Source organism: Procambarus clarkii, chromosome 9 (genome assembly GCF_040958095.1).
Source record: "Procambarus clarkii isolate CNS0578487 chromosome 9, FALCON_Pclarkii_2.0, whole genome shotgun sequence".
NCBI lineage: Eukaryota > Metazoa > Arthropoda > Malacostraca > Decapoda > Cambaridae > Procambarus > Procambarus clarkii.
In genome coordinates, this window is record NC_091158.1 from 52,827,951 (window position 1) to 52,842,191 (window position 14,241).

Genomic DNA, 14,241 nt, shown 5'->3' on the forward strand with positions numbered 1-14,241 from the left:
TATAAATAAACATTGCTACTGTCGCTGGGCACACGACCAACTACAAGCAATCACTATGAACTGGCGTATATCGTGCTTACCACAGATTAACTGGTCGAGGGCGCTTCTCCCTCTGACTGGCGTCTGGTCACGGCGCTTCCACGGCCCACAATAATGCCTCTGGGCGATTTAATAAACACTTCGTCGACCAGGACTTGAGACCACAACGTTCCCAGCTCGGTTCCACAGCTGGCACGTCTACACACTTCTCTTCTCTTCGAGATATATCACTAGGGGTTCCCTTCTGGCGGGAGCTCAAACGGAGCGCGGCTTTTCCCTGCGATGTCTGGCACTCAAGTGAGGTCAAGGTCCTCCGGAAGCGAGCCTCACGCCTCCAGCAAAATGTCCACCTCTCCTAGCCAGTCATTTATCTGTTTTCTCCTTCATTGCCCATAATCTCAAACTGTTATACATATCCAAGCAACTATTTTACATATGCGTTATCACCTCAATATTTGCTAGACCTTCTAATCAGGTCAGGCTTGATGAATAACTCTTAAGGAGGGAGACTCGTTTCTCCTGTAGGCTGAGATCATAACACTCCCCTCCCCTTATTTTTGAGAGTTATTCTAGTGGCTAGGCTCGAGATAATACATCCGCCACCGCACTGTCTCGTTCTTCACCCGATATACTCCCTTAGGAGTCTACAATTAGTTCGTTGCACCTTCCAACATCTGGCTCACAACTCGCCAGAAACATGATCTTCTCATAAACGATCTGACTTCTCTGGCACCTCTTGGCTAGGCTGTCCTCCTTGGACGCCTGCACTCCATCGGTCCACTCTACTTATTGTTTCCACCCTCCGTTTCCTCGTCTTCTTCTCTTCACGTCCAGAGTCAGACATCTGCCTGTCTGTACCTCCTCTGTCATCTTCACACTTCCATTATACTTCCGTCTCCTTTCATCATACTTCACTCCCTCGTCTTCACCGACGATCCTCCCTTTCGTCTCATTTATCCGAGACCTCATCCTGTTTGACTTCCATCGAGTCCTCGGCTTTCTTCTATTCCTGCATGCTTGTATCATCTTCCTCTTCCCACATTTATCACTTCTATACCACTCCATTTCTTCTCCTTCAACTCTTCTTCGTTCCCTAAAAGTTTCTTCGGGCACTGTACTACATCCAACAGCACTCGACCATACATGTCGCTTTGCCTCTCCCAAAGTGCTCGTAAGCATCTCTCCACACATACTGTCTCTTCTCCTTTCATTTTCTCGGCTATTACTCTTCACCATCTCTCCTCCACGTTTTCTGTGAAACATGCCAACTCTTGACATCTCAAACAACTTAACTCCACTATCCCTATGCCTCTGTGCTCGTGGACAACTTGACGCTCTACTCCCATTCTCAGTCTGTCCACATCCTTCCTCATTCCTACTCAGCACAGTTGCATTCGCCTTCCGACTCTTAATTTCAGCAGTCTGGGCTCTACTCAGGTCAACTCTCTTCACAGTATTCTTCTTCGGCTGGGCCATCTTCACTTTTGACCTCACCGAGACTCCATTTTCCTGGGCTGGACCTTCATCAAACAGCCACACTATGTCTACGTCGATATCTTCCATCGGCTGAATCGACACTGTCTCACCTTCTCCAGTGTCTTCCTCGTCGGCCACCTCTGCCTTCGTCACTACCGAGACAGGGTACTCAATGGTTTGGCGGTCTCCTGATGCATCTCCTCGGATGTCAGTCAGGTTCACACTCTCAGGTGTCCCACCCGTGCCGTGGCCTTCTGGGCACTCCTCTGGCACAGTCTCCGCTATGACTCTTGGCAACACCTTTGTCCCGCACAAGTCATTCCCCAGGATCACTTGGACTCCTGGAACAGGTATGTCGGGGCACACTCCCAACATCACCTCTGCCGACACATATTCCGACCTTAGCTGGACAATGCATACGGGCATGTCACTCTCAGACAACAACCCATATACTCTCATCTTACTCCTGCCAGCTAACCGTCGATCATTCCCAATCAGGCTTCTCGTAATCAAGCTCTGATTAGCTCAGGTATCTCTTAAAATACCAACTTCTACCTCAGGTTGGCCTCCTACACTGATCCAACCTTTGCTCATGAACGGCCTATACCTCTCGTTCACTAAGTTCATCTTCTGTGGTTTGTCTCGGAACACATTAGTATATTTACCTCGGGGGTCACACATGGCCAGGGTCACAACTCTCTTGCCCTGTCGACAATCTCGTATCACGTGACCCAATCCGTTACATTGGTAACATCTCATCTGGGAGAAATCTCTCCTATACGTACCAGAGTAGCTCTGACTCTGCCCACTCGTATTGGAGTTCCTCGGGCCAGACGTACTACTCGTACTCTGTGGAGCTTTACTGGACTCTTGATTTCCTGGATAACGATCAGTTTCCTCGTTTTGCTCCTCCATCTTCACTTTCAGACGAAGTGCGCGACCTACTCTTTTGAGTTTTAGGGTACTTACTTTTATCTGCCCATTTATCAAAATTTTTCTCATCCCAGACTCTTCTGGGTCTCTCATAATTTCTTCCTCCCCAGACTCCACTGGGTCTGCCATTGCTGCGTCTCGCCTCGCTTCTCACTCTGTTCTCCCTCAAGCTCTTGTATGCTTCGGTAATCATATCCGCCCTATCTGCGGCAGCTTTCACCTCCTTTATCCCTGCTTCTTGGATCTTGAACTTTGTTTCGGGATGCATCATCTCCAAAAACTTCTCCATGACCATCAGTTGCTTCAGGTCAGCGTAAGATCCAACTCCAGCAGCCTCAATCCATTTCTGGAATCGTCTTTCCAGATCTCTTGCTGTCTCAGCAAACGTACATGCTCCAACCTTCATTTCTCTGAAGCGCTTCCTATAAGCTTCTGGGGTTAACTGAAACGAGCGCAATATGCTGCTCTTTACTGTGGCATAATCCTGGCACTCTTCCAGTGACAATTGGGTGTATGCCTCCCTGGCTGCACCGGTCAATCTTAACTGGACCAGCTGGGCCCATTCCTCCTGTGGCCACTCCTTGATACTGGCTACTTTTTCAAAATTCTCGAAGAAGCTCTCTGCCTCTGCTCTCTGCACAAACAAGGGAATGTCCTTCTCCCTAACCCTAACATCTGGTGGGTGTGATACCTGGGTCGTGCTCTCTGGCAACCCATGTTCAATCCTTTGCTCAGCCAAGGTTCTGTTCGCTTCTATCTGCAATTGTTTTGTTCTCTCTTTTTCTTTTTCGACCTCTAGTTTTGTTTTCTCTTTTTCGACCTCCAGTTTTTCTTTTTCTTTCTCCTGTTCCAACTCCAGTTCTCTTATTCTGGTTTTCTCTTTTTCTTTCTCCACCTCTAGTCTTGCTCTCTCAACTTCCAGCCTGGTTTTCTCTTTTTCTACTTCCAGCCTGGTTTTCTCTTTTATCTGGAGTTCTAATTACATCTTTTCCAGCTGGAACTGTCTCTCCTTGTCCTCTCGTTGTTGCTGCATATGGAGCTCTAACTGGAACCTCTCCAAGCTCCTATTTCGGCTACTCCTGCTACTGCGGCTACTCCTACTTGATCCCTGGGATCTCACTTCATCCTGCCCATCATCCTCCTTTCCACTTTCAGCTCCTTTTTGGGCTCCTTGCTCTGCCGCTTCATTTTTGGCTCTTAACTGCCTCAGGATCTCATCCTTCATCCCAGCTACTTTAGATGCTTTCAACCTAATGCCACATTTTTCTGCTATTAGTTTCAATTGATCCCTCGTGCAACCTTCCAAGTCCTCAGGCATGCCTAACTCCACAAACGCTTGCACCTACTCCATCTTGTCCTGTGAGTCTTCCCAAGAGAGAGAATATACACATGCGGTCACACAGTTTATCTATTTCAGCAAGGGTGTACAAATCCACTCTTGGACATGGTGTGGGTGTGTCAGTTCGCTCTCCCGGACGGGCCCCCAATTTTTTATAGTCTGTGGGTTGGTTGGTGTTGTCGTCGTTGATCCTTCTCTACGGACAACCCAACCCACAACTCGGTAGAGTGCTTATACTTCACTAGGAGATCACCCTTGGCGCTTGAGGTTCTTGGAGAGGGGCTCAACGTCACACATTTAGGGGATGCGGCTCCCACACCTAGCCTCGTTGTCACGTGCACACACCCACTCGAGCCGCTGTGACTCCCCACTCTCTCCTTAGGTAATATGATCTCCTCGATCCCCTTTTGGCTTATTAGTACTACCCTCTACCCTGTCCACAGCAGTGGTTCTTGGTTCTTTCTCTCTCTCTCTCCTTCTTTACTACTTCCTGGGAAGCCTCACTAGGACAAGGGCAAACACCAGCAAATTGGAATGCATTTACTGGACAAAGCACATACACGATACATACACACATATAATAATAATGAATCCTATACTCTATAATATCACAATCAGGTTGCTCTCCAACACAACCAGAACTCTACCATCAGCTTATCAAGTGGTATCCTATCTCCTGGTTCACCACCTGATACCATCAACCTCCTCAAGTTGATCAAGTCTACATACACTGTTGCACCATCAGCAAGAGAATATATATATGTATCTATAAATGTGTACAAAGAAAATCAGGATTTGCATGCAATAACATATATCAGTATAAATGTTCATTGAAACACAACAATGATCAATCGATCACTCTATCAGTCCTAGAACGCATACATCTGTAGGTAATCCAGCCTACGACTGTAACTCTAAACTTCAGTATAAAACACTCCTTGACATAAGAATGCAAACAACCACTCACCTCTCACTGCGTCTTGCATACTAATGACAACCAAACACTATCAACTCCCTACAAGTAATCCACCAGAACTTCCCCTTCCACCTCTGGAAGTTCACTACCCTGATATCTTCAGGTTCTTCCGGGCTTCACTACCAGGATCCTCTGCAGCTCCTTCAGGCTGCTATCATGAAGTTTCCTTGAGCAACTACGGTGCTTCACCCTTCTGTTAGGTTCCTCCACAGCTCTCCTGGCTGCTACACCATGAAGTTTCCTCGAGCAACTATGGTGCTTCTCCACCTCTACAGAAGCACGTGACACTCCTCTTCACTGCTTCTCACAGCTCGAGGTCCTCTGCTTCACTACCTTGGAGTCTCATCAGCTACTTCATCTGCAGGCTTCGAAGTTCTCAGCAACTTCTTCCCCAAAGACAAACCTGCAACCCATCGACACTCCAATAAAATTGTTTCCCCTTTAACACATAAACAAAAATAATCACACAATATGTTTGTCTCCAACCTCTATCTGTCCTCTACATACAGTGAGAGTGAACTCCCCCGTTTTTGGCGGGTCCATACTCCACCTCGCCCGGCGGCGGTCCTCACTCGCTGGGAGGGTCTTCCTCCGTCAGGAGCCGGGCTCCCTCAGTCGCCTGTCAGAGCTCAGAGGGGACGGACGTCGCTCCGTGTTCCTCCCTCTTCACTGTCCTATTTCAGGCTTTCTGCGTTATTAAAACATGTCTAACTTATAAATAAACATCGCTACTGTCGCTGGGCACACGACCAACTACAAGCAATCACTATGAACTGGCGTATATCGTGCTTACCACAGATTAACTGGTCGAGGGCGCTTCTCCCTCTGACGGCGTCTGGTCACGGCGCTTCCACGGCCCACAATAATGCCTCTGGGCAATTTAATAAACACTTCGTCGACCAGGACTTGAGACCACAACGTTCCCAGCTCGGTTCCACAGCTGGCACGTCTACACACTTCTCTTCTCTTCGAGATATATCACTAGGGGTTCCCTTCTGGCGGGAGCTCAAACGGAGCGCGGCTTTTCCCTGCGATGTCTGGCACTCAAGTGAGGTCAAGGTCCTCCGGAAGCGAGCCTCACGCCTCCAGCAAAATGTCCACCTCTCCTAGCCAGTCATTTATCTGTTTTCTCCTTCATTGCCCATAATCTCAAACTGTTATACATATCCAAGCAACTATTTTACATATGCGTTATCACCTCAATATTTGCTAGACCTTCTAATCAGGTCAGGCTTGATGAATAACTCTCAAGGAGGGAGACTCGTTTCTCCTGTGGGCTGAGATCATAACACTTACCACCACATACTACACACCCCACCACACTACCACACACCCCACCACTCTACCACACACCACGCCACACTACAACACTACCACACACCCCAACACACTACCACACACCCATCCACCCTACCACACACCCATCCACACTACCACAGACACTATCACACACCCCATCACAATACCACACAACCTCACCACACTACCATACACCCCACCACACTACCACACAACCCCACCACTCTACCTCACACCCCACCACACTACCACACACCCCACCACACAACCACACACCCACCCACACTATCACACACCCCATCACAATACCACACAACCTCACCATACTACCATGCACCCCACCACTCTACCACACACCCCACCACTCTACCACACACCCCACCACACTACCACACACCCCACCACACTAAACCAGGAATTTGGGGCCCCCAACACAACAGTCCCAGAGATAAGAGGGGAACCCACAACCAGCATCCCAGCAACACCAGAGGGGAGGTCAACACCACCACCCCCCTCTGCATAGAAACCCTCCCTTCCCCTCACCCTACCTGCCCCCACCCAAATCCTCACCCATCCTCCCTCCCCCCCCCCCATTCTGACCCTATCACCCTTTCCCACCATGCCCCCCTCCCGCCTTTCCCCCCCTGACACCCCCTCCCCCTCCCCCTCCATCCCATACCCTCCCTATCCTTCCTCCCCCTCACCCCGTATCCTCCATGTCCCCCTTATCTCCTTAACCCACACCTTACCTGTTCCCCCTTCCCTTAAACCCCCAACCCCAACCCCAAAATCCTCTGAGACCCTGCAAACCACCTCACAGATCTTCTCACCCAGGGAACAGCTTCCCACACCAGCAGAATGCTCGCCAAGTAAGGGACTAGAAAATGAACAGAAGAAAGTGAGCATCAAGGCAATGTACACTAACATAAATGGGATTACAAATAAAACAAGTGAACTCGGGGAATGGGCACTAGAAGACATAATAGCACTCACAGAAACAAAGCTAACGAAAACCATAACAAATGCAATGTTTCCACAGGGCTACTATCTAGTGAGGAAAGAGAGGAAAGGGAGAGGAGGAGGTGGTGTAGCTTTGCTAATAAGAGAAGGTTGGAGTTTTGAAGAGATGGCAATTCAGAACTGTGAAGGTTTCAGTGACTACATATCAGGCACCATAGCAACTGGAGGACAGAAAATTATAGTAGAAGTCATATATAAACCCCCACCGATCGACAGAAGACCCAGACAGAAATTTGATAAAAACAACTTGGCCACCATCAATATAATAGAGAGAGCAGCTTCTGTGGCTAGCAGGAACGGATCCAGAATACTAATAATGGGAGACTTCAGCCATGGGAAGATAGATTGGGGGAACAGAGACCCACATGGAGGACCAGACACATGGAGAGCTAAGCTGCTGGATGTAGCAACAAGAAACTTTCTAAGTCAACACGACAAGGGACCGACAAGAATAAGAGGAGGGGATGAACCAGCCTTGCTTGATCTGATATTTACCCTAAATGAGTCGGATATAAGGAAAATTAAGTTGAAAGCCTCCTTGGTTATGAGTGATCATAGTGTATGGAGCTTTGAGTTCCTGGTTGAAATAGAAATTATCACCCCCAAAAAAAGAACTGGGAAACAAAGGGCTGGCGTACCGAAAAGGAAACTTTGAGATGAATAAATTCTTAAGGGATATACATTAGGACAGAGAACTCAGAACCAAGTCTGTACAAGACATGATGGACTATGTCACCCAAAAATGTCAGAAAGCTGTAAGCAGGTTTGTCCCAGCCCAACGGGAAAAAACAGAGAAGCAAATGAAGAATCCGTGGTTTAATAGGGAATGTATGAAAGCAAAGAAGCTGAACAAAAGGTCATGGAGGAACTTCCGTAATAACAGAACACCAGAAAGTAGAGAGAGATACCAGAGAACCAGGAACAAGTATGCTAGTGTGAGAAGAGCAGCTGAGAAAAGGTATGAAAATGATGTAGCTAATAAAGCCAAGACCGAACCAAAGCTATTTCACAGTCACATCAGGCGGTAGACAACAGTGAAATAACAGGTGATGAAACTTAGGGTGGGCGAGGACAGGTACATAGAGAATGACAACGAGGTGTGTGAAAAGTCAACAAGAGGTTCCAGGAGGTCTTTACAATAGAACAGGGAGATGTCACAGCACTAGGAGAGGTGGCAACAAACCAGGTGACCTTGGAAAGGTTTGAAATTACAAGAGATTAGATCAAGAAGCACCTATTGGAGCTGGATGTGAGAAGAGCTGTTGGGCCGGACAGGAAACTCGCCATGGGTTTTGAAAGAGTGTGCAGGAGCACTTTGCTTGCCACTCTCCATAGTGTATAGTAGGTCACTGGAAAAGGGAGACCTACCAGAAATATGGAAGACTGCTAATGTAGTACCAACATACACAAAGGGTGACAGACAAGAGGCACTGAACTACAGGCCAGTGTCCTTAACTTGTATACCATGCAAGGTGATGGAGAAGATTGTGAGAAAAACCTAGTAACACATCTGGAGAGAAGAGACTTCGTGACACCCCATCAACATGGGTTCAGGGAGGGTAAATCTTGGCTTGATAGAATTCTATGATCAGGTGACAAAGATTAAGCAAGAGAGAGAAGGATGGGCGGACTGCATTTTTTTGGACTGTCGGAAAGCCTTTGACACAGTACCCCATAAAAGGTTGATGCATAAGCTGGAGAAACAGGCAGGAGTAACTGGTAGGGCGCTCCAGTGGATAAGGGAGTACTTAAGCAATAGGAAGCAGAGAGTTACAGTGAGGGGTGAGACCTCAGAATGGCGTGAAGTCACCAGTGGAGTCCCATAGGGCTCTGTACTCGAACCTATCCTGTTTCTGATATTCGTAAATGCTGATATTCTGATATTCGTTTCTGATATTCGTCTATACCCAGAGGGTATAGACTCATTCCTTTCAATGTTTGCTGACGACGCTAAAATTATGAGAAGGATTAAGACAGAGGAGGACAGCTTGAGGCATGAAGAAGACCTGGACAAGCTGCAGGAATGGTCGATCAAATGGCTGTTAGAGTTTAACCCAAGCAAATGTAATGTAATGAAGCTAGGGGTAGGAAGCAGGAGACCAGATACAAGGTATCATTTGGACGATGAAATACTTTAAGAGTCAGAGAGAGAGAAAGACCTGGGGGTTGATATTATGCCAGACCTGTCCCCTGAAGCTCATATCAAGAGGATAACATCAGTAGCATATGCCAGGTTGGCTAACATAAGAACAGCCTTTAGAAACTTGCGTAAGGAATCTTTCAGAACATTATATACCACATACGTCAGACCAATCCTGGAGTATGTGGCTCCAGCATGGAGTCCATATCTAGTCAAGCATAAGACTAAACTGGAAAAGGTTCAAAGGTTTGCCACCAGAATGAGAGGTATGAGCTACGATACCTGGTTGATACCTGGCTGAATGGGTTCTGGGAGTTCTTCTACTCCCCAAGCCCGGCCCGAGGCCAGACTTGACTTGTGAGAGTTTGGTCCACCTGGCTGTTGCTTGGAGCGGCCTGCAGGCCCAAATACCCACCATAGCCCCGTTGGTCCGGCACTCCTTGAAGGAAACAATCTAATTTCCTCTTGAAGACGTCCACAGTTGTTCCTGCAATATTTCTGATGCTCGCTGGTAGGACGTTGAACAACCGTGGACCTCTGATGTTCATACAGTGTTCTCTGATTGTGCCCATGGCACCTCTGCTCTTCACTGGCTCTATTCTGCATTTCCTTCCATGTCGTTCACTCCAGTACGTTGTTATTTTACTGTGCAGATTTGGGACCTGTCCCTACAGTATTTTCTTTGTGTATATTATTTGATATCTCTCTTGTCTTCTTTCTACTGAGTACATTTGGAGAGCTTTGAGACGATCCCAATAATTTAGGTGCTTTATCTCGTCTATGTGTGCCATGTATGTTCTCTGTATTCCCTCTATTTCAGCAATCTCTCCTGCCCTGAAGGGGGAAGTGAGTACTGAGCAGTACTCAAGACGGAACAACACAAGTGATTTGAAGAGTACAACCATTGTGATGGGATCTCTGGACTTGAAGGTTCTCGTAATCCATCCTATCATTTTTCCAACCCGTTCTCGCACTTTCGTATAATCAATATTGACTTAATAAATACGTGCATATGTGACATACTAAACATACTAGTTTACTTTGAAAAGCTTCATAGAAAACACCGACCTTACCTAACATTCTTATTATGTTAAGACAAGCATTTAATTCCTTCGTAATTACAATTATTACATAACCTATACTTATAATAGGTTAAGTAAAAATTGTAATTACGAAGCAATAAGATGCTTATCTTAACATACTAAGAAGCTTAGGTAAGGTCGGTGTTTTCTATGAAGCTTTTCAAGGTAAACTAGTATGTTTAGTATGGCAGTGGTTTTCGCTTTTGATTTAGCATATGCGAAAAAATATTTTGGGTTTTTCTTTATTTCTTGAATTGCTTTCTGTTCTAGTTACCTTTCTTCAGTCTGATTGGAATGCTTCAGTTTCTGTTCGATTTCTTCAATCTCCCTGTTTAAATTATTTCTTCTTTGTATGGAGAGTCGTGTCTGCTTAAGCATTTCCGTTAATTTCTTCCTTCCTTTGTAATGTCGTCTGCGTTCTCTTTCTTCATTTACCTATTTCTGGCTTTCCTCAAAGGAACATGTTTCAGACAGACTTGATATGCTTCAGAAGTCAGTTTTTCTATTCCTTGTGTAGGATTTCTATTTCTTAGAACATTTTCCCATTGAATGTTTGTAAGTTCCCTGTTTATTTTCTCCCAGTTTATCCTCTTATTATTAAAATTGAATTTATTGAATAACCCTTCTCATTTGTTGTTTCTCTTGGGCCGACTACCGTTATTAATGTTAGTTTGCACTTCAATGAGCTTGTGGTCCGAGTACGTAGTGTCTGAGACAGTAATGTCTCTGATTAGCTCCTCATTGTTCGTGATATCAGGTCCAGCGTGTTCTCGTTCCTAGTTGGTTCTGTAATCTGCTGACTGAGCGAGAATTTGTCACAGAATCTCAGTAGTTCTCTGACCTGTGGTTGGTTATTTCCAGGTTGATTTCCTGCTATGATGTTTTTGCTTACTATTCTCCATTTTAAACTGGGTAGATTGAAGTCTCCGAGGAAGATGATATCTGGTTCTGGGTTTGCTAGGTTATCAGGGATATTCTCTATTTTGTGGATCTGTTCAGTGAATTCCTCAACTGTTGCATCTGTCGGTTTGTATATTAAAATAATAAGTAGATTCATATTTTCTACCTTGATTCCAAGTACCTCTACCACCTCATTGGACCAGTTCAGGAGCTCTGTCTCTGTTCAGGAGTCTCTACGAGGAGAGACTACGGGAATTAAACCTCACTTCGTTGGAAGACAGAAGAGTTACGGGGGACATGATCACCACATTCAAGATTCTCAAGGGAATCAACAGGGTTGATAAAGACAGGCTATTTAACACAAGGGGCACAGGCACTAAGGGACACAGGTGGAAACTGAGTGCCCAAATGAGCCACAGAGATATTAGAAAGAACATTTTTAGTGTCAGAGTGGTTGACAAATGGAATGCATTAGGATATAATGTGGTGGAGGCTGACTCCATACACAGTTTCAAGTGTAGATATGATAGAGCCCAATAGGCTCAGGAACCTGTACACCTGTTGATTGACGGTTGAGAAGTGGGTCCAAAGAGCCAGAGCTCAACCCCCGCAAACACAACTAGGTGAGTACACACGAGTGGGATGGCTCGTACAAAGGTGTGGTGGATTGCGAGTGACGAAATGGATGACTAGGCGAGGTGGAATTCATTGTCCCAAAGAGCGGGGTAATTCTCACTCAATTACTACCAGAGACTTCTACAAATCACTAGATAGCCTTCCACATTTCCACTGCTGCCAGGTATCTTGGTCAATATAACAGATGACCTCAGATGTTGACAGTAAACATGGATCACAAGTGCAGACTAGTTGCACCTGCTAGACCGCATGTTTGAGACACTCTCAGTACTCTCATAAATATCAAAATACCATCTCGCCGCATCTTGACCCGGCCAGACGGATTCGCAGTTACGGCATGATAACGAATGTTTTATTTAATGGTCGCTATAGACCGTGCTGATTCATGGCTCGGAGGAGCCACGAGATAGCATGTCTCTCCAACACAACGACCCCAGGCAGACTTCCCTGGCGTGCTCGGGCAGGTGTGGAGCACGCTGCCTTCCCTCTCTTTTACTTAATCAATCAGAGAGCAAAGCACCTACTCTTCCTAGGTATACCGAGTGATTATATATGTAAGAGCTATCAATGAGTGCTTTTTCCCTCGTGTTATGCGACTCTGGTGACATGACATCACAGCACGGGAGGTCTACTTGGCTGACGTCACCGCCTGCCAGCCGTGCTACTCCCAGCGAGAACCGTTAGCTTACTGACTGTGAGAGTGTTAAGTTGTGGAATAAAATGAAATTGGTATAAGGAATTGAGCTCGGAAAATCTCTAATTATTTTCTTTAATTCTTAAAGGGGGCATATCATTTTAAATCGTTATAAATTAAAAGTTGTTCAATTTGCTTATAAATTTATTTATGAAATGGTTATAGAAAGAGCTGCAACTGGTCCAAGTTTCACCATCACACCCTAAACAGAAAAGGAGAAAAAAAATACACAACGTATTATGCAACGAATGTTCAACATTCTCAAATAATCTCAGGGAACACATGTGTCAACTAAAATGTCTACTATGTGCTGTAGAAGCACAAACTCTTGTAATAATTGTAATATGTATGTGCAATATATTTATATGTAAAATTTTTTTTTTTCTTTTTTTTTCTTTTTTTTTGGTCAATTTTTTTTTCTCGTTTGTTATCAAGGGATTTGCATGAAACTTGCACACCTTGCTCAATGGATGCCTATCTGCATGGGTGCTAATTATGAACGAAATCTGTCGAAGTCAAGCTCAGCTACAGGTGGCCGAACTTGGATCTTTATTTTACTCTGGAAAGTAATTTACACCTTTAAAGTACTTCAGAGCTTTCATTTATTAATCAATTTACATGCAAATTACACATTATATGTAGCGTTTGTGCTTCTACAACATGGCGTAGACATGTTAGTCCAAAGTCTATTTGTTGATTTTATAAAAAATTATAAATATCATATATTGCATATTTTTTTAGAAGGGTAACTTTGAATAATTATATTATTGCACTAAACACTTTTTTGATAAAACTGATCACTAGAATCCTTTATTATGTGCATAATTTAATATCTGAGTGTTATAGAAATGATTTTAGTTGACACATGTGTTCCCTGAAACTATTTGAAAATTCGTTGCATAATTCGTTGTTTATTTTTTTTCTCCTTTTCTGTTTAGGGTGTGATGGTGAAACTTGGACCAGTTGCAGCCCTTTCTATAACCATTTCATAAATAAATTTATAAGCAAATTGAACCACTTTTAATTTTACATGAATATGCCCCCTTAACCTTTATTCCTGTCGTGATATTCAATTAGGTCGCCTGAGGAAGGACTTGCTTAGCTAACACACCAGTGTAGTAAGCAGCTCATTCCTCACTTTGAGACCATGTATGAACAATTGACTAGGCACGAGCAAACGCCGAGACACCCAAAGAAAATTTAAATCCCCTCCACTAGGCCGTCGACCTTCGCCATTCGCCGAAGCGAATCTAGCGAGTAGGTCAAGGGCTCTCACAACAATAATTTATTGTTGTGTGGTGCCATATATTTGGTCCAAAACTCAGAATCAGTCTCATTTTTATTAGTCGAGTGTGAAGAACACTTGCATAACAATTATATTGTGTGGGGTGTAACGAAAAGACAGTGTTAACCATAACAACTTAGTTTATTCAATAAAGTACTAACTACTACAACAAAACAAAAGAAATATCGATGACGTTACTCGAAATCCTTCCTGTGACACTATCAATGACAGCTAGACACCAGCCCCTCGAACTGCATAATGAACTAACTCGAACATAAGCGTGACCACAGAGGAATCAACAAGAAACAAGAACTAACAGATCTATAATCACAATTAAAACAAATGACACAATGGGTTCTGAAACACGTCTCCAGTAACCTCCTAACTGTTCTACGCCTCAGTGCAGTCTACACCTGCAATGG